This window comes from Bos indicus, chromosome 7 (assembly GCF_029378745.1).
Source record: "Bos indicus isolate NIAB-ARS_2022 breed Sahiwal x Tharparkar chromosome 7, NIAB-ARS_B.indTharparkar_mat_pri_1.0, whole genome shotgun sequence".
Classification (NCBI taxonomy): Eukaryota; Metazoa; Chordata; class Mammalia; order Artiodactyla; family Bovidae; genus Bos; species Bos indicus.
The window spans coordinates 108,043,116-108,062,539 of record NC_091766.1 but is presented as its reverse complement, the minus strand read 5'-3'; the positions used below and the strand labels follow the sequence as shown (position 1 = coordinate 108,062,539).

General features: G+C 46.0%; 1 protein-coding gene across 4 annotated transcripts in view; it reads right to left on the bottom strand.

Moving 5' to 3' along the window:
* FER (FER tyrosine kinase) overlaps positions 1-19,424 on the bottom strand; it is a 456,972-nt gene that overhangs the window by 11,723 nt on the left and 425,825 nt on the right. The gene's annotated exons all lie outside the window — the stretch shown is intronic.

Below are 19,424 nucleotides of genomic sequence, written 5' to 3'. Positions count from 1 at the left end.
GGGGGTTCTTTACCACCAGCCCCACCTGGGAAGCCTCTATCGTGTTCCGGTATCTCCATAATTGCTTATTCCAGCCACACTCAACTTTGTTTTGTCCCCAAACATAGGACAGACCCCTTCTACATGACAAGCTTATTTCCACAGTAGGGCTTTGCACTTCGCTATTCCCTTTGCCTGGAGTGCTCGCCTTCTAGACTTTTGCATAGCTCACTCCTCTTCATTCATTCTTAGCTCAACTGAGACTTCTGTGAGACTTGCCAACCTCCCCTGCAGCTAGCTCCACACATAATCTAAATACTGGCCAATGAGATATAAGCAGAACTCTTTAGTTTCTTTAAAAGAAAAGGGAAGTACCCATTACATTTCTCTGTCAGAGAACTCTATCTTGACCTCCCTTAACTAATAGAAAGATGGTGGTTAACAAAACAGACCACGTCTGCACTCTAGTTCTAGTGGGAAGATGCTCAATAATCAGATTCATATATGTAATATAGATGTTTATATATAGACATATAAATAAAGCATATGAGCATGCACACACACAGAATAGCAGAAGAAAGGTCAGACAGTGTTGAGTGCTAAGAGGAAAAAGAGCTATATAAAGGGAAAAAGATTTCCAAGAGGGAATCCTATTTTAGATAGGCTGTTAGGAAAGATCTCTTTGATAATGTGATATTTGATCAAAGATCTGAAAGAAGCTAAGGAGCAAGCCATGGGATCTCTAGGTGAAGAGCATTCAGGGTGGAAGGAATAGTATTTATAGATACAAAGGCCCTAAAATTGGCCCATACTTGGTATATTCAAGGAACATCAAGGAAGCCAGCAGAGCTGGAGTGGAATGAGTAAGCGAGAAGACAGATTTAATCAGAGTGAGCCAGGACCAAATGACGCATGGCCCTTTAATACTAAGCCCCTTGGATTTTATCGGCTAGGAGGTAGGCGGGGTTCTGCACACAGGACTGACACAGTGTGACTTAGGTTTTGAAGGATGATATGCTACTGTGTGGAGAGTGGACTGGCAGAACCAGAGAGCCCAGTAAGCAGCTTATCTGCGAAGTCCAGAAGAGGCGATGACAGCCTGCACTAAGATGCAAGTGAGGAGGTGGTCAGAGCTATCAGATTCAGGATCTATTCTGAAAGCACAATCAGGAGGATCTGCTGGTGGATTGGATGTAGACTGGGAGAGAAAAAGAGCCATGGCTGACCCAAGGCATTTGGCCTAAGCAACTGGGAGAATGTGGCTGACAAGGGAACGGGGAACTGGGGGAGAACCAGATTCAGAGCATGGCAGACACAGCTAGCTGCTCCCTACTGTCCATTTAATACTCTTTTTCACCTTCCCCCCTGCCCAACCCCCCCCCCCCCCCCATTTTTAGCTGAATATATTCTCATTGAGCTAAAAAATGCTATTCATCCCAACCTCCCCTGCAGCGAGATCTGGCCATGATATAAGTTCTGGCCAATGAGCTGCAAGCAGAAGAGTTGTCTAGGATTTCTAGTAAGTTTCTTTTAGAGGGGAAGGACCATTACATTTCTCTCTCCCACCAACGAAAAGAGGAAGCACACTAAAGCTGGAGAAGTAACGAGACAAGGGGCCCAGGTCCCTAATGACAAGTGTGCCTGCCATGCACGATCTGGACTTTGGATGTCTAGATTTTTTCTTTTAAATGTGTGAGAGAAATTCCTATGTCATTTAAGCAATTTTTGTTTCTTAGATTTTTCTTTTTTTTGGATATATGTGTGTTTGTGTTCAGTTCAGTTCAGTCACTCAGTTGTGTCCAACTCTTTGCGATCCCATGAATTGCAGCACGCCAGGCCTCCCTGTCCATCACCAACTCCCAGAGTTCACTCAGACTCGCATCCATCGAGTCCGTGATGCCATTCAGCCATCTCATCCTCTGTCGTCCCCTTCTCCTCCTGCCCCCAATCCCTCCCAGCATCAGAGTCTTTTCCAATGAGTCAACTCTTCGCATGAGGTGGCCAAAGTATTGGAGTTTCAGCTTCAGCATCATTCCCTCCAAAGAAATCCCAGGGCTGATCTCCTTCAAAATGGACTGGTTGGATCTCCTTGCAGTCCAAGGGACTCTCAAGAGTCTTCTCCAACACCACAGTTCAAAAGCATCAATTCTTCGGCGCTCAGCTTTCTCCACAGTCCAACTCTCACATCCATACATGACCACTGGATAAACCATAGCCTTGACTAGATGGACCCATGCAGTCAAAACGCACTCAGTACTGTAGGTGGGGAGTCTGGTTTTGGACACACTGAGTCTGAGACGTTGGGTAGGCAGTTGGGTGTGTGAGTCTGGAGGTCAGAAGAGAGGGGATTCAAGGACTGCGCTCCAGAAACTCTGTGACTTAGAGAAGGACTGAAGAAAGAAGGCTGAGGAGGAGCAAGTGAGGCAGGGAGGGAACCAACAGAGGAGCTGGTGTCCTGGAAGCCAAGTGAGGAAGGCTTTTCGAGGAGCAATGAGACAGTAACTGTCAGCTACTACTAAGAGGACAAGCAAGATGAGGACGATGAGCTGGCCATTAGATTCAGCAATGTGGGATTTAATGAGACTGACGAGTGTAGTCTCAGGAGCGGTGGGTACGATGGTATGACTGGCACATGTTCAAAGAGAATGAAAGAAAGAAGTGGAGACAGGGAGGTTTAGCCACTCTTGAGTCAGTTTTCTATAAAGGCGTATGGAGAAATGAGGAGGCGACTAGAGAGCCTTTCAGGTCAAAGGGTTTTTCCCTCTAACTTGTGCAGACAGTAATACTAGTGTAGAGAGGGTAAACTAATGCGGGAAGGGGGAGGTGGGCATTGCTGGGGTGAAGCCTTTGTGAAGAGGTGGTGTGCTGTTCTGAGCTATACCCCAGTGCCCAGAATAGCACCGGGCAATAGCAGGTGCTCAGCAGGAGCTTGCTGAATGCACACACACAGTTTTATTCTAGGAGTGATCCCTGCTGAAGGTGGGTTGTCTGTTCTGTGCTTTGCTTTGTAATTCTTTTCTCTTGAGGAACTATCAACAACCTGCTTGTCTTTCAGCTGAGATGGTTTTATATATTTATCTTTGGAATGCACTTCTACATATCCAACATGAGTCAAGACTTCTGAAAAACTGTAGTCTAATTTATACAGTTGGTCTTGTAACACAGGAAGTACCCTGAGCACTGACTTTAGCAATAGCTGACTGGCAATATGGCATTTCCTCGGGGAGCTAAATCAGCCTTGTACATCTTTGTAGTAAACTTGGCCAACAGCAGCTAAAGACATCCAGAAAGGAAAGTGACATCCTCTGCCTCACTAACCTGGTAAGACTAGCTTTATTCGTTAGGTCTAGTTTGACATGGAGAAGCTTAGAAGCCCAAGGTTAGAATTAAACCACCAACTCGCTTCCCAGCTCTGCGGAAGAGTGAGGGAGTCTGGTTTGCTGTTAGAGTGAGTGGTGGTGAAGTACTGGCTCATTCTAATGTGTAGGGAGGAACTTTTCTATAAAGGTGCATTCTGTGTGCTCAGGAATGCCACGTCCTACCTGTGGCCTAGATGGCCGGAATGAGTAACAGCTCTGTGACTTATTTGAGTGTCCTTGGGAAAAGAATCTAAAAAAGAGTAGATACATGTATATGTGTAACTGAACCACTTTGCTGTAAACCTGAAACTCACACAACATTATAAATCAACTATACTACAGTACATTTTTAAAAAAAAACTGGATCTGGAATTGCAAAGTTCTAGAATAATCCAAGCAATTTTAAGAAGCATAAAGTTGAAGGACTCACCTAACCTGATTCTAAATATCACTAGAAAGATATCATCATCAATACAGTTAAGTAGAACAGATATATTACAGATCACTGGAGCAGAATAGCAGGTCCTGAAATGTATCACTGACGTGTGGTCACCTGACTGGACAGAGGTACGGTGGACCGCAGGGCGCACCTCCCAGTCCTGGCCAGGGGGCCGGGTGATGCCCCTCAGGCCAAACGCCACTTCTCTTGGTCAGAGTGAGTGTTATTCAGTGTAGCTGTTTAGGCATTGACAGAATTTTGGTGTCAGACCTTTCCTCAGAGTAAGGCCTGTGCTGTGCAACGACTTACGCCATCTTCACTGCAGCACCGGTGGGGTTTGTCCTCTGAAATGAGGATTTCAGTTCTATGAGGGATGAAGCTAAAACTAATTTAGAGATACCTTCAACTCAGTGTTGTGGGTTGCATGAAGTTCAAGTGCATGGAAATGGCATCTTTGGGCATACTCTATGAATTAAAATAAAACCTCAGGCCTTCAGGCAATAAGCATGCACTGCATACTCACCCTTTGCCTAATAGTCTAAAACGTATTAAAGGAGATAGGAACCACAGATGCGGTCTCTGGGCTGAGAAGCTGACAATCTAATTTGGGAGATAAGGCAGACACACACCTCTGTCCCTTCTCCCCTCTCTGTTCATTTATTTAGCTCCCAGCTGCCTCGCCCCAAGTAAGTCACAGCAGGAGACTAATGCTCCCTGCCTCTCCCCACATGAAACTGCCAGAGAACAAGTCAACGTGAGCCAGTGTGCTACCGACTGCAAATCCTACAGGACTTCAGAGATGGGGAATCTCCTAACAGGCTGGCATGGTGTCACAGAAGGTAACTGTGATGCTGGGAAGACTGAAGGTGGGAGGAGAAGGGGACGACAGAGGATGAGATGGCTGGATGGCATCACTGACTCAATGGACATGAGTCTGAGTGAACTCTGGGAGTTGGTGATGGACAGGGAGGCCTGGCGTGCTGCAGTCCATGGGGTCACAAAGAGTCCGACACGACTGAGTGACTGAACTGAACTGATGGGAGATAACTTGATCTTACCAGGTGCAGAGGAACAGCGCAGTGAATGCTGCTGGCTGCCAAAAGGACATGGAGATGCTCCACTTAGGTCTGCTTCGTAATCTTATTTGAAGATTCAAACTTTTAACTGTATACCAAGGGTCTCTTACAAGTTGTACACAGTATGAGACAGGCTAATTAAGGATGAAACGAGCACAGAGAATATTTACGGGAAATCCAATGCCAGCAGGCACTGGAGACAGCACATTTTCTTTGCTCTCTCTGGAAATTACAACAGCGAGCAGCTTGCTCTGGAGCGATGCTGCCTCTCAGAGCAAATACTGTGATGAACCAGGGACAACCAGGAGGCTGGGCCAGTGTTCTCCTTTGCCGGTTGCTTTATCCCAAATGCCATTCACTGCTTGCAGCCAAGATTAATCCCTCAGTAGGAAAGGAGTTAAGAAATATTTGCTTCTTTTCCCACTGGGTCTGGATAATTGTTACTGTTTAGTCGCTAAGTCGTGTCCAGCTCTTTGCGACCGCAGGGACTACAGCCTGCCAGGCTCCTCTGTCCACAGGATTTCCCAGGCAAGAATATTGGAGTAGGTTGCCATTTCCTTCTCCAGAGGATCTTCCTGACCCAGGGACTGAACCCACGTCTCTTGCATTGGCCGGTAGATTCTTTACCACTGAGCCACCAGGGAAGGCCCCAGTCTGGATAAAACTGAGGCACAAATAACTCTCAGCACTTAGGAGAATACCTGAGAGCTCCTCATTCTAACACATGGAAGAAAGCCAATAACCCAGGGGTTGGGGATAAATGAAGCCGACTTCATTTGCCTTATTATGCTCTGCTAAAGAACAGAATTCTATCTTATTACTGCACAGCATATGTGTCAGTGATGGCTGCAAGCACACTCGGGGAGCATCACAGAGGAGTAGTTGTAAGCAGCAATTCTGAAACACTGCATCGATGATTCACTAGCTCTTGGACCTTTAGAAATTTACTTAGGCTTGGCCTCAGTTTTCTCATCTGTAAAGTAGGAAGTACCTGTTAAAGACTGTTGTGACAATTATGTAAACTGTTTAGCACAGCAATTGGAAAACAGCAGTAAAACTTGAATTTTAGTTACAGAAACTGTGTATTGGAGAATAACTGCCTTCTCCTCCCTTCTAATTGGAATAACTGCTTGACCACCTTTCTATTTATATAAACACAGAAGCCATTCAATTTAGTTCTCCTAACAGCAACAATTTATGTGGCATTTGCTAAATGTCAGGGATTATATTAAGCTCCTTTCATGAAAGCCACTTAATTCTTCTAGTTACGGTACTGATGACCTCCATCTTTATACAGGAGATGAACCTGAAGGCCGGAGGGTGAAGTGACCGGCCTAGGGCTGCATGGTCAGTGGAGGGTACTGAGGTCCGGCCTCAGAGCCTGCCATGCTGGCCCCCTGCCATCATGCCTCTCAACACACCTCGCGCTTCTCTTCCAGAATGCAATCCCATTACACACCCCGTAATCCGCAGCCAGTGGCTACAACTTCCGAATTTTAAACAACCGGAGAGTTAAAAGTTGATTACCTTTAAGAAAGGAAGTGACACTCTACTCTCACCTCTGAAAAGTGGGGGGGACCTGAAAAAACTTTTTTTGGAAGAAGCTGAATGTCAGCAAATGGTTTGAAGTGACACATGCGTGTCCACTGGGAGAGGGAGGCGGGCAGCATGGAGCGGCCCCTCGGGGACCATGTCACGGCCGCCACTACTGAGCCAACAGAGATGGGACCAGAGATGAGGCAAAAAAGAAGTGACCGGCCAACCCTCTGCAGACCCCACAGTGCGTCCTTCCACCTCTGAATCACCTTCTCTTCCTTTGAATAAAACCTGTGTGAAGGTGCAGATCTCTCTCCGCCTCACTTTCAGGCGCACCTGTTACTTCACTCCCGGGTCTCCACTCCCCACCTTGTTCCTCAGCCTCCCTTCCCCTCACAGCTTCCTGCACCACACTTCCCACTCTGCCTCGGTGAGCTCTGTGCCCCCACCACTAACCGGGCACTTAGTTCTAAAAGAAGAGGCCCCAAAGGAAGGCCCAGCTGCAGAACTGTGGACATTAGGCCCATTATTAAACTGCGCTTTTTCTGTTCCTTTGAGAAACCGTCGCGTGCCACACGCTTTGGGAGGCGGGCAGGAAGGCGCCGGTCCCGTGCGTGCAGACAGGTGAGAGGGAGAGGGTGTGCTGTGTGTCTCTGCTGAGGCCTGCCCCAGTGCCTGGCGGGCTGGTGCGTTGAGAGCCACGGGGCTCCTGAAACCCCTGGCCTGCTGCCCGTGGGACACTTCGAGGCCTAGGGATCTGAGGCGCTTCATTTGCTTAAAGCTGCTGCAGTAATGCAAACATGCTACCTGAGGGGAGGGAGGCACATGAGACTTTTTAATCACATTTTGGCATAAATTACTCCAGTAGATAATCGAACAGACGTCACACAGAATCTGTGTGGACAGAGGAGACTGGCAGGTGCGGTCCACGGGGGCACAGAGTCGGACAGGCCTGAGCACTTGGTGGCACGGCAAACAGAACCTCACGATGACGGCGCAGACCTGCTCCAACAGTGGCACAGGCTGAGCACCTAGAGCGGGCCATGGGGAGGGCGGGCCACGGGGAGAGCCGGCCACGCGGAGGGCGGGACATGGGGAGAGCGGGCCACGGAGGGAGCCGGCCACGGATAGGGCAGGCCACGGAGAGAGGCGGCCACGGGGAGAGCCGGCCACGCGGAGGGCGGGCCACGGGGAGAGGGCAGGCCACGGGGAGGGCGGGCCACAGAGAGAGCAGGCCACGGAGAGCCGGCCCAGCCCGGGTGCGGTGGGCTCCCGGGGGCGGGCAGGCCTGGTGCTGGTGAGTATGAGTGTGTGGCAAACGTCAGCCTGCTGCTGCTGAGCCGCTCAGTCGTGTCCAACACTGTGCAACCCGTGGACCGTAGCCCGCCAGGCTCCTCTGTCCACGGGATTCTCCAGCAGGAGCACTGGAGTGGGTGGCCAGGCCTCCTCCAGGGGACCTTCCCCCCCTGGGGGATGGAGCCCGCGTCTCTTACGTCTCCCGCACTGGCAGGCGGGTTCTTTACATGCACCCCTGGGAGTACAGGCACAGCTTCTAAAAAGCTGTCCAGGGCTTGCCCTAGGGAGTTTCTTCTAAACCAGGTGACCTTCTCTCAACAGCACAGCAGGGTCAGCCCTGAAGGCTGAGTTGCCTCCATCCAAGAGTCTGCGTGTGCTGGAGAAATGCGGCCCTGGGCTGTCTGTGGAGAGACAGAGGCTCTGTTGACTCCCCTAACGAGGCCACTGCGGGCGAGCTGGGCCCTGAAACTGCTCCCTGAGAGCTGGCTGCAGGAGAGCCACTCACGCTCACGGAGGCCCCAGAAGCCACCTGCCGTCACCAAAATGGACGTGGGGGGCGCACATACCCGCGCTTACTCTGGCTCTTTGATCTCCTTTCCGTCAGCAACTTCCCTGTAAGAGAATCCTAGCTGGATATACGCAAGTATGGACTAGGCATATTCTTTCACTTAGCTTATAGATAGTTCCTAGATAATTAGAAAGGGAACTCATACCACAAATATGGATATTGAAAAAAACCCAGAACCACAAACACACAGTGATAACACCTGCTTTAGTCCTCAATTTACCGGACAAACCCAAAGGGGACTTCCTTTGTCTTTAAGTACTGTGACTAATCTGGATGGTGTATCGTTATGAACCTCTGTCTATACAGTCAGAACTAAGCATCTCTTATTCACAACTTTCTACTATCACTTGAGGGCCACATGATGATGTTAGATATCAAATCTGTAGAGACTACTACAAATTATAAATCAATACTGATCTAAAGGTGAACCTATTAATAAAGAAAGAGTCTGGTCAAGAAGAACTGGGGCATGGTGGGTAGTGGGGAAGACAAATGAAAAAACATTGATGGAAAGTAAATACTGAAATCTCTTTAGTTCACAGAAACATACCAAATCCCAGTGGGGAATTTAATAACAAAACAGAGCAGTCCTAAGCACGAGATACCTGCCCTCCACACTTAGTCTCAGTACTAATGGCAAGAGCCTCTGCTCCTAAGACTTCTGGAAGGGAGATTTTAAAAACACCCACCCACTCCTGTTCTGACAGTGGGAGAAAGAAGCCAGTTGCTTGAGTGACTGATGATAAACCTACAATGCTACACTTGGATGCAGCTAATTCCTCTGAGCAACAGACAGAAGAAAGTGACAGAATCACTCCTTACTGAACAGTCATCAAGACAACAGCAACCATATGTTGAATGTTTTATATTTGTCAGGTACTGTTTTAAATCTTTTTCAAACAATTCATTTCCTGTCAATACTCAGCTTCATGAGTACTGATCTGAACACAAAATACACTTCAGATTTTTCCAGGAGCAACAGTGGAACACCCCCTCTGCCCGGGGTTCTGGACCAGGAGTTGGAGACCTGGGTTATCACCAGGGTTTTCCTTAACAAGCCGAGTAAACGAGTACCCCACGCGTCATTTTCTTGGGCCTCGGGATGAGAGCACCAGTTCTTGACTGTCTTGAGCATAAGGTTTTCCACATAATATGCAACCATGTCATGGCTTGTTTGTACCACATTTACCCTGATGTGAGAGTTGTATTTTTACAATGGCTGACAAAGAAGATACAATATAATGAAAAAGCTCCTAAGGATTCAACAATGTTTTGAAACAAATTTGTATTCCATTAATCACAACAGTAAAATAGTACTGCATATGGACATATACAGATACATTATTCTGTCTCAAAGGAAGCTTGATGCGCCCTTGGACACTTGCAGTAGCTTGGAGGAGCCGGTGGTCCATGGTCCAGCATGCGGTAGCCAGCATATGACCCTTTCCACTCTAACATTCTGTAAGCTCTGGTTAAAGGCATTGTCCTCCTGTAACCGGCTGGATGAACTTGCCACACAGGGATGCTCGATGGTCCTGGTGAAGGGTTTCCTACCTTTCCATCACAAGTGTGAACACCAACATTGATGAATGGAAGTAAAGCTGGGAGGGCTAGTTACAAGTTACATGCTTGAATCAAGAAAACACACTTCCTGACCCAGTAAGAATAATGAGTGACCACTTATTTAATACCTAGTATGTGACAGGCATGATACAAGGAGCTTAACCTATTATCCCTAACTGCTATTTAAATGTAGGTAGTTCAGTCAGTTCCAGAGAGGTCAATGGCACCCCACTCCAGTACTCTTGCCTGGAAAATCCCATGGATGGAGGAGCCTGGTAGGCTGCAGTTCATGGGGTCGCTACGAGTCGGACATGACTGAGCAACTTCACTTTCACTTTTCACTTTCATGCGTTGGAGAAGGAAATGGCAAGCCACTCCAGTGTTCTTGCCCAGAGAGTCCCAGGGACGGGGGAGCCTGGTGGGCTGCCGTCTGTGGGGTTGCACAGAGTCGGACACGACTGAAGTGACTTAGCAGCAGTTCAGTTCAGTTGCTCAGTCATGTCCGACTCTTTGCAATCCCATGAACCGCAGCACGCCAGGCCTCCCTGTCCATCACCAACTCCCAGAGTCCACACAAACCCATGTCCATTGAGTTGGTGATGCCATCCAACCATCTCATCCTCTGTCATCCCCTTTTCCTCTTGCCCTCAATCTTTCCCAGCATCAGGGTCTTATCAAATGAGTCAGCTCTCCGCATCAGGTGGCCAAAGTATTGGAGTTTCAGCTTCTGCATCAGTCCCTCCAATGAACACCCAGGACTGATCTCCTTTAGGATGGGCTGGTGGGATCTCCTTGTAGGTATCTCTGTCTTAAATGTAGGCATCACCAGGACTTCCTGGTGGCTCAGGTGGTAAAGAATCCCCCTGCAATGTGGGAGACCTGAGTTCGATCCCTGAGCTGGGAAGATCCCCTGGAGAAGGGCATGGCAACCCACTCCAGTGTTCTTGCCTGGAGAAGCCCATGGACAGAGGAGCCTTGTGGGCTGCAGTCCATGGGGTCGCACAGAGTCGGACACGACTGACACTATTGTACTGATAAAGAAACCGAGGTACAGAGATTAAATAACTTGCTCAAGGAGATACAGTGGACAAGTAGCTGAGTGTGGAATCTGTCTTGCTCCAAAGCTTGTGAGCTTCCAGTATTCTACAATGCTGAGCATCCTTTTGGTTCCTTTGAACGACTGTTTTTATAAGCTCAGTGGCCCCTGAGTAGACAGACTTCTGCCACCTTGCTCCTGAGACTTGATGAAATCGAGTCCTGCTCAGGGCTTGAGCTGCGGAATACCGACTACATTGGGAGGACTAAACGTGCGCTACCTTGGCTGCTGTATTCTTCTGTCCTGTTTAGAGGCACGTGACGATCATAAAGGCACAGGAGATTCCTCCCAAACCATTTGTCGTCGTTCACACTTTCACTGTGCGACACACGGACTCACACTGGCACCCAAATTCAGACACCAAAGGCACGCAAAGAAGGAGAGCAACTGTCAAGGCCATTTGAATTTTTACAGTCTGCAAAATGTCCAGATACTAATGAACTCGCACACACGAATCACGGTGGAACGCACCTCGATGCAGATACCCAACCATCCGCAGATGGTTAACGCTTTGCAGGACTATCTTCTCCGTGCAGGGAAGGCCACAGGCTTTGCACTTGGCCGAGACAGTCCATATGGACTGTGTCCCCCCAGTGCCCTGTCCCCACTTCTTCCACCAGACACAGCTGTCAGTCAGACCGCACAGCTGCTGAGGTCCGGTGATGTGTGGGAGCCTCTCAGGCCGCACTCTTGGTCGAGCAGGAGGCCGGCCGCACCTGGCATAGGAACACGGAGAGTCGCCCAACCACAGCCTGAGCCCGTGTGCAGAGGGGAAAGATCCCATCCCGTTCGCTGTGGCACCAGCCCCTTTAACGGAGAACACTTTTCAGTATTTATAGGAACTCAACAGAAGTAATGACTTCCTTTCATGTGTCTCAACAATTCTTTCCTTGCCTCCCATTTACATTCCTTTCAAATGCCGTTTTCATTATTCCCATTTCAATTTCTAATGTTGTTTTCTAGGTTTATGAAGTGATATCCCTGGTGACTTTTATTATAAACTTTCCTTCAGTCCTATCATTGCTTTCAGTATATGAAATCCAAATAAGGAGAGCCAAACTTATGAATAAGGTCTACTTTATAATAATTCATTTTTATCTTGAAACAAAGATCTGAAATTCAATTTCTTTTCTGTCTCTCTGTATTTTCTTTTCATAGTCAGGAGAGCTTGCTTTATCTTCACTCATTTTTAATCCTCTATTATGTGTGATAAGACTTCAGTTTTATGGTATTATATTAAGACTTGTTTCATATATGTAACTATTTTTCTCGTATACTTCTACAAGGTAAAAGGTTTTTCAAATAGTCACAAAAATGTCCTCCTATGATTAATTATTATTCGTTCCATGATTCTTTGCAGTAATCCACACAAAATCTGCGTTTTGCATTCATGAAGGATTACTTGTCTGAGCAAATATTAGCGTTGCATACACACGCGTGCTTTTGGTCTCTTAATGAAATCTGCATTTACCAACTTGCACACCGCAGTTAAGCAAAAGTGTCTGAAAGACCCAAAGTGGACAAAATAATAATGTATATATGTGTAAAGCCTGTCATGCCTAAAGGAGGCCACATGTTTTTACAAATTACAGTCCTCCCCAGGCTCTGAGAGGGAAATGTGACAGCTGCTTTGACAACATTCAGGACGGTGCGCAGAAAGGGGGCAAGTCAGGGCGGCTCTTGTTGAATCTTGGTGAAATTACGTGGAAAACAGTCACCTATGAGGCAACTGAACTGGGACACAGGACTTATAAATTCCATGAGATACCAAATTGTTCTTTTAGTGCCATCAGTCAAATCTTAGCTGACATTAAGTAATAGTTGAGCCTTTTAGATTATTTAAAGTATTTCTAAAGCAAAGGAATTAGAGGCTGCATTTGCAAACAGACTGCCTTATTAAGATCTTGCTACTTTGGCACAAATGTTCACTAATCTGACACTAAATGCATGCCACAAGACTAATATATATTTTAAGACTATGACGCCCAACCTTTGTGATAACGATGGTACAGAAAAGAGAAGAAATGATCTCTGGTTATTTGATCTGGGAACTGATTAAGGAAACACTACTGAGTCTCTGTTACAGAGATGAGTTTCTAGGTTCTAACAACCCAGGATTCTATAGTTACTGCTTGATACGTACAAAAACTTCTTCTGCTCTATATCAAAAAGACACACTTCTACTTTACTTTGTACTTTTAAAATTACTATTCCACTTATCTTAGAATCTAGCTATAAAATGTACACAAAAGAGAGTATCCATCCATGCACTGTATGTACCTATCAACTAATGAGCTCACCAATGGTTCAGCTTCTCTTTGTTAAGGCATTAATAATTGCCAACATCCACTGGATCATGGAAAAAGCAAGAGAGTTCCAGAAAAACATCTATTTCTGCTTTACGGACTATGCCAAAGCCTTTGACTGTGTGGATCACAATAAACTGTGGAAAATTCTGAAAGACATGGGAATACCGGACCACCTGACCTGCCTCTTGAGAAACCTGTATGCAGGTCAGGAAGCAACAGTTAGAACTGGACATGGAACAACAGACTGGTTCCAAATAGGAAAAGGAGTTTGTTAAGGCTGTATATTGTCACCCTGCTTATTTAACTTATATGCAGAGTACGTCATGAGAAACGCTGGGCTGGAAGAAGCACAAGCTGGAATCAAACAACCTCAGATATGCAGATGACACCACCCTTATGGCAGAAGGTGAAGAAGAACTAAAGAGCCTCTTGATGAAAGTGAAAGAGGAGAGTGAAAATGTTGGCTTAAAGCTCAACATTCAGAAAACTAAGATCATGGCATCTGGTCCCATCACTTCATGGAAAATAGATGGGGAAACAGTGGCTGACTTTATTTTTCTGGGCTCCAAAATCACTGCAGATGGTGACTGCAGCTAAGAAATTAAAAGACGCTTACTCCTTGGAAGGAAAGTTATGACCAACCTATACAGCATATTAAAATGCAGAGATATTACTTTGCCAACAAAGGTTCATCTAGTCAAGGCTATGGTTTTTCCAGTGGTCATGTATGGATGTGAGAGTTGGACTATAAAGAAAGCTGAATGCTGAAGAATTGATGCTTTTGAACTGTGGTGTTGGAGAAGACTCTTAAGAGTCCCTTGGACTGCAAGGAGATCCAACCAGTCCACCCTAAAGGAGATCAGTCCTGGGTGTTCATTGGAAGGACTCATGTTGAAGCTGAAACTCCAATACTTTGGCCACCTGATGCGAAGAGCTAACTCACTGGAAAAGACCCTGATGCTGGGAAAGATTGAGGGCAGGAAGAGAAGGGGACGACAGAGGATAAGATAGTTGGATGGCATCACTGACTCGATGGACATGGGTTTGGGTGGACTCCGGGAGTTGGTGATGGACAGGGAGGCCTGGCGTGTTTCGGTTCATGGGGTTGCAAAGAGTCGGACATGACTGAGCGACTGAATTGAACTAAACTGAATAGGTACTGGGTCTTCTGCTGTGTGCTGCAGGTATAGATAGCCCAATCCCTTCTCTCAGGAAACTCAATATTACAAGAAATAGCTATGCAAGTACACACATTACAATATTGGAGGTGACAAGTCTGAAAATTAGGAGTGGGCTCTCAGATGTCGTATGAAATCATGGCCATAATATTTTGTTCTCTTCCATCCCTTGTATCTAGGCTAACTTGTGACTGTGATGAGCAGAACGTGCAGAAGTAGTAGTATGAAGTTCTGGAGTGTAAGCCTTAAGAGGCCTTGCAGCTGCCACTCTAGTTTTCCTGGAACACTCCAGACACTGTGGAAAAAAGCCTGGGCAGACGCCATCTAAAGAGAGAGGGGCACAGCCTCCAGTGGGCAAAGAGGCCCAGGCCGTGTGAGTGGGGCTGTGTTAACCCCCCAGTCCCAAACTGTTAGATGTCTGAGGCCACATGAGTGACCCCAGGGGAGAAACGCAGAAAATCATTCGGCTGAGCCAGCCCAGACTACTGACCCGAACTGGTGAGACAAAAAAGTAAGAAATGCTGTTTTAAGCCACTGTGTTGGGATGGTATTTGATGAAGCATTAGACAATGGGAACAGCAGATTTATTAAGCATTTATTAGCACTGAGAATGAGGAGAGCTCAACAGCAAGGGAAGAGGGGAGGGCAGGGGACCGGAGAACAAGGCTCGCTGTTGAGGGAAGGCCTGCGGCCGCTCCTGCGGCTCCTCATCCACACCTAAAGGAGCACCGCAGGCATCTTCTTACCGGGGCAGCTGTTTCTCTGGGCTTGGCTCCTGATCCTCTGCTTTCAACTTGTTTTCTCATCTAGCTTTTTATGGGCCACAGAGCTTTTATGGGCTGAATTTTTCCCTTTCAAGCTTTCTCTCTGCGCTTATGATCACCAGGCTCTTTGATGAACGTCTCTTCCAGACGCGGCTGCTCTGTGTCCAGAAAATGACACTGCCAGAGGGCTCCACCTGGTCCCATCTCTTTACGACCAGTGACTTCCAACCGGGTATAACAGGAAAAAAATAGAGTATCTGGCAGGTGGAAGCTAGTTCACTTAGAGACACACTTCTCTGAGACACTTTCAGGGAGTTCTGCTCTCAGAATAGAACAAATCACAATGAGTGATATAGGTAATGATGCCCCTGAGTCATCAATAAAGGTGATAACTATGGGGAAAACTTGGTATCAGAAGGTAGGAAAATGTGACAGGCACTTTCTAACTATTTCCATGAAAGATTTAAAATTGACAAGGAGAAGGCCAAGTGATAAAATAAATTGACTTGTTTCCCTGAAAAAGTATGTAATTTGCACTTCCTATTTGCTGAGCACTCTTCTAGGCAAAACAGTGACAAGACACACAAATTTATGTTCTTATGACACTTAGGTTCCTTTGGCACAAACTAGATAAATGATGCATTATCAAATAGGATACATCTAAAAGAATTACTCAAGGACATATTTGACATAATGTAAAAAAGGGATCCATAAAAGAGGAAGATGCAGTGTGCAAAAAACAGCAGAAGCAAAGACATGAGTGATACAATTATGTCAATATAACTGTTGATCCATTCTGTTAAAAAAGGGTCCTAGACCTCTTCACCATTCTAAGTGGAAGGGAGGAGGTGGGGGTGGCACTGGCCTGCTCCCACGAGAGAAGGGGACTACGGTGAAAAACGCTCAGGGGTAAGAAGTGCAGGTGAACGTGAACTGAAGCGACAGTCGCTCAGTCGCGTCCGACTCTTTACGACCCCACAGACTATGCAGTCCACGGAATTCTCCAGGCCAGAATCCTGGAGCGGGTAACCTTTCCCCTCTCCAGGGGACCTTCCCAACCCAGGGATCAAACCAGGGTCTCCTGCATTGCAGGCGGATTCTTTACCAGCTGAGCCACAGGCAGTTGTGGCAGCACTGCCACCAGAAAGCAGAAAAAGAGCCTCAATAAGAATAAAAAGAACTGCATTTCTAAAAGAGTAGACTTCACCAAAATGACACATTACTGATCCTACAGGGGAAATGCATCAAAGAGTGAAAACAACAGGAAACCCACACGTGTTATGAGCAAAGGTACAAAACAAAAGCAGCACAATTCCACAGGAACGCAGACCTGGCCTAGAGGGGGCGGCGTCTAAGGCCTGCGGCAGGTGGAATGCCCGCGGAATCAGCAGAGAGGAGGAAGGGAGACGCGATCAGAGGCAGCTACCAGACAGCGAGCGGCGGACCTGCTTCCCAGGCAAACAAACAGCCGCTGAAACACGGGCAGAGGAAATGGAGGCCACCTCTGAGTACTTTAATAATTCTCTCACTAATGGGAGAGGGGGTATTCGGATTCAGTCCATGCGGGAACAATCAGAGTAATTACGGAATCCCACAATGTACCAGCGTGTGGTCTGACTATTAACCAGGAGTGATGTCATTCTGTGGAGAAGCTGGGTCTGTCTCTCTCTCAGCCTACTGAAGCCGGCTGATCAGGGCCTCTGGGGGCACCTTATCAGGAACAAGTCTGTCTCTGAGAAAGAACCGGCAAACCTTCATGAGGCTTTTACAGCTGGAATCTCAGAACCAATTATCATGATTATTGTCAAAGCTATAATAAATAGCTTAGGTTTTCTGCAGTTTAGTTCTTTTGGTGACTGATTCTATTAATATAATAACAGGCAAATCTTAACTATTATGCAGACGGTTTTATTTTCTTAATGTTTCTGTAATCCACTGCATTAGCTGTAAAATAGACACGTAAATTTCATTAAATTGCCATGTGCTAAACAATAAAATGATTATCTAAAATCATACCAGGCAACCAAGCTATTCTATAAAGGTTTTATTACCCATATTCTTGATTATATTTATGTCAGATTATCAAAGAATATACTAAGTGGCAGCTATGTTTTCAAAGAATATTTTCTTTAAAACTGAATTTTATATACTAAAAATAATTTTGTTCTTTTTTCTCATGGAAGAGTAGATGTTTATTTTTATACCAATATCCCCAAATTTTTTTCTGCAAAATTTGCCATACCAAAGTTCTCTCCAGCAATAACAAAAAGAATTCCTCTCATGCTGAACTTGGAGAAGGCACTGGCAACCCACTGCAGCACTCTTGCCTGGAGAGTCCCATGGATGGAGGACCCTGGTAGGCTGCAGTCCATGGGGTCGCTAAGAGTTGGGCACGACTGAGCGACTTCACTTTCACTTTTCACTTTCATGCATTGGAGAAGGAAATGGCAACCCACTCCAGTGTTCTTGCCTGGAGAATCCCAGGGATGGGGGAGCCTGATGGGCTGCCGTCTATGGGGTTGCACAAAGTCTGACATGACTGAAGTGAGTTGGCAGCAGCAGCAGCAGTAGCAGCATGCTGAACTAATAATGGTTCAGGAAGATGATTCAAAGATAAAGTCTTCCTGGTCCAAAGGATATGTGGCATAAAGATAAAGGCCACACTCAAAGAAAGGACATTATTTACTAAAAACTCAGAAGTATCTATGTGGTTTAATAAAATGCCAATGGTGTACCAGAGAGTGCCAGTCAGTGGGTAAACATTTTAGTTGACTGTGTTATTGAGAAAACTAAGACAAGACTGGAGAAAGTGGGTCCAAATTATTTAACAGATGAAACAGCAGAATTTCTGTGCATAGGGATTTTTAGGATGTTAGCATAAAGGGAGATGATATGATTTGTTATCTTGGAATGTTAAAGGGGCAGATGACTAATGCAGCAAGCATTTCCTGGCACCAAATATGTGGCAAGTTCTGTGCAGCATCAGGAAGAAATAGGTTCTGTCCTCAAGGAGCTTATCAGTAACAAGCCATGCTGTCGGAGAGACAGCAGAGGGCTAGAGGGCAGGGTGGGTGCAGACAAGAAGACGGGGCACCCTGAAACGCTGTAGCCTTGAAGAGAGCCTCGCTAAGGGACTGCAGACTTGCCAGGGCAATTATCCAGACACAAAAACTATGTGTGACGTAAGCTGGGAAAGAACATCTCTCAATCTTATCCTCACACACAGGGTCAACTGAATCAGTCTCTCAGTGCTATCAAATCAGCATAATCGGGTTTTCTGAACTTCGCACTGAGTTCTAGTCAAGTTAAAACATTTGCTCACTGAAAATTTTAAAGGGTTATTTCAAGCCCTATGTACATCTGAACCTTTGCATTTCACCAGGCAAATAAAAATGTTTTGAGATTTTTTCCTAAAAGATGGCTTGGAAGAGCTATGTATAGGACACCTAAGGAAATATTGTTGGTACTGAAAAGTCACAGGAACGGGAAAAGGCAGACAATTAAAAAGGGATTTCTGTTGTATTTTGACCTCCAGGAAGGGATAGGACTGGAACTGGGAGTCCCCAGAAGATGACAGGATATGTTCTGACCAGAAGGTGTGCAGAGCCAGAAACAGGCAGGTAAGCAGGTAAAGAACCCAAGGAGGAGGGTGAGAAAGGGTGAGAAAGCACAGACAAGAGGCAGGAATCGTGTGCGTCTCAGATCTGAAAACAAGAATTAAACCGCAAAATTTTTAAAAAGAAAAACATAGGAGAAAACCTTCACAACTCTGGTTACAAAGGAGTTCTTAGATATGCCACCATAAGCGTGATCCATAAAAGCAGAAATTGATGGACTAGATTTCATTAAAATTAGAAACATCTCTTGAAAAGAAAACCAAGCAAAGAGCAGGCCACACACTGAGAGAAAAAAAATTGTAAAATTTCTATCTGATAAAGGAATTTCTTTCCAAAAAATAACAAACGCTTGTAACTTAAAGACAAAAGCTTGATTAAAGAAAAATGGGCAAAAGATTTGAACAGCCGCTTCACAGAAGACATATGAATGGCAAATAAGCACAAGAAAAGAGACTCAGTATCATTAGTCCTTAGGAAAGTAAAACAAAAATTAAACTCATAATGAGATAGCACTGCATTCCTACCAGAAAAATGATAAAAAGACTAATGGTAACCAGTGCTACTTGCTGTAGGGGTAAAGTGCAGCTGCCTTGCATAGTTGGTGAGCATGCAAAAGTAGAACAGAACTTGGAACAGTTTGACAG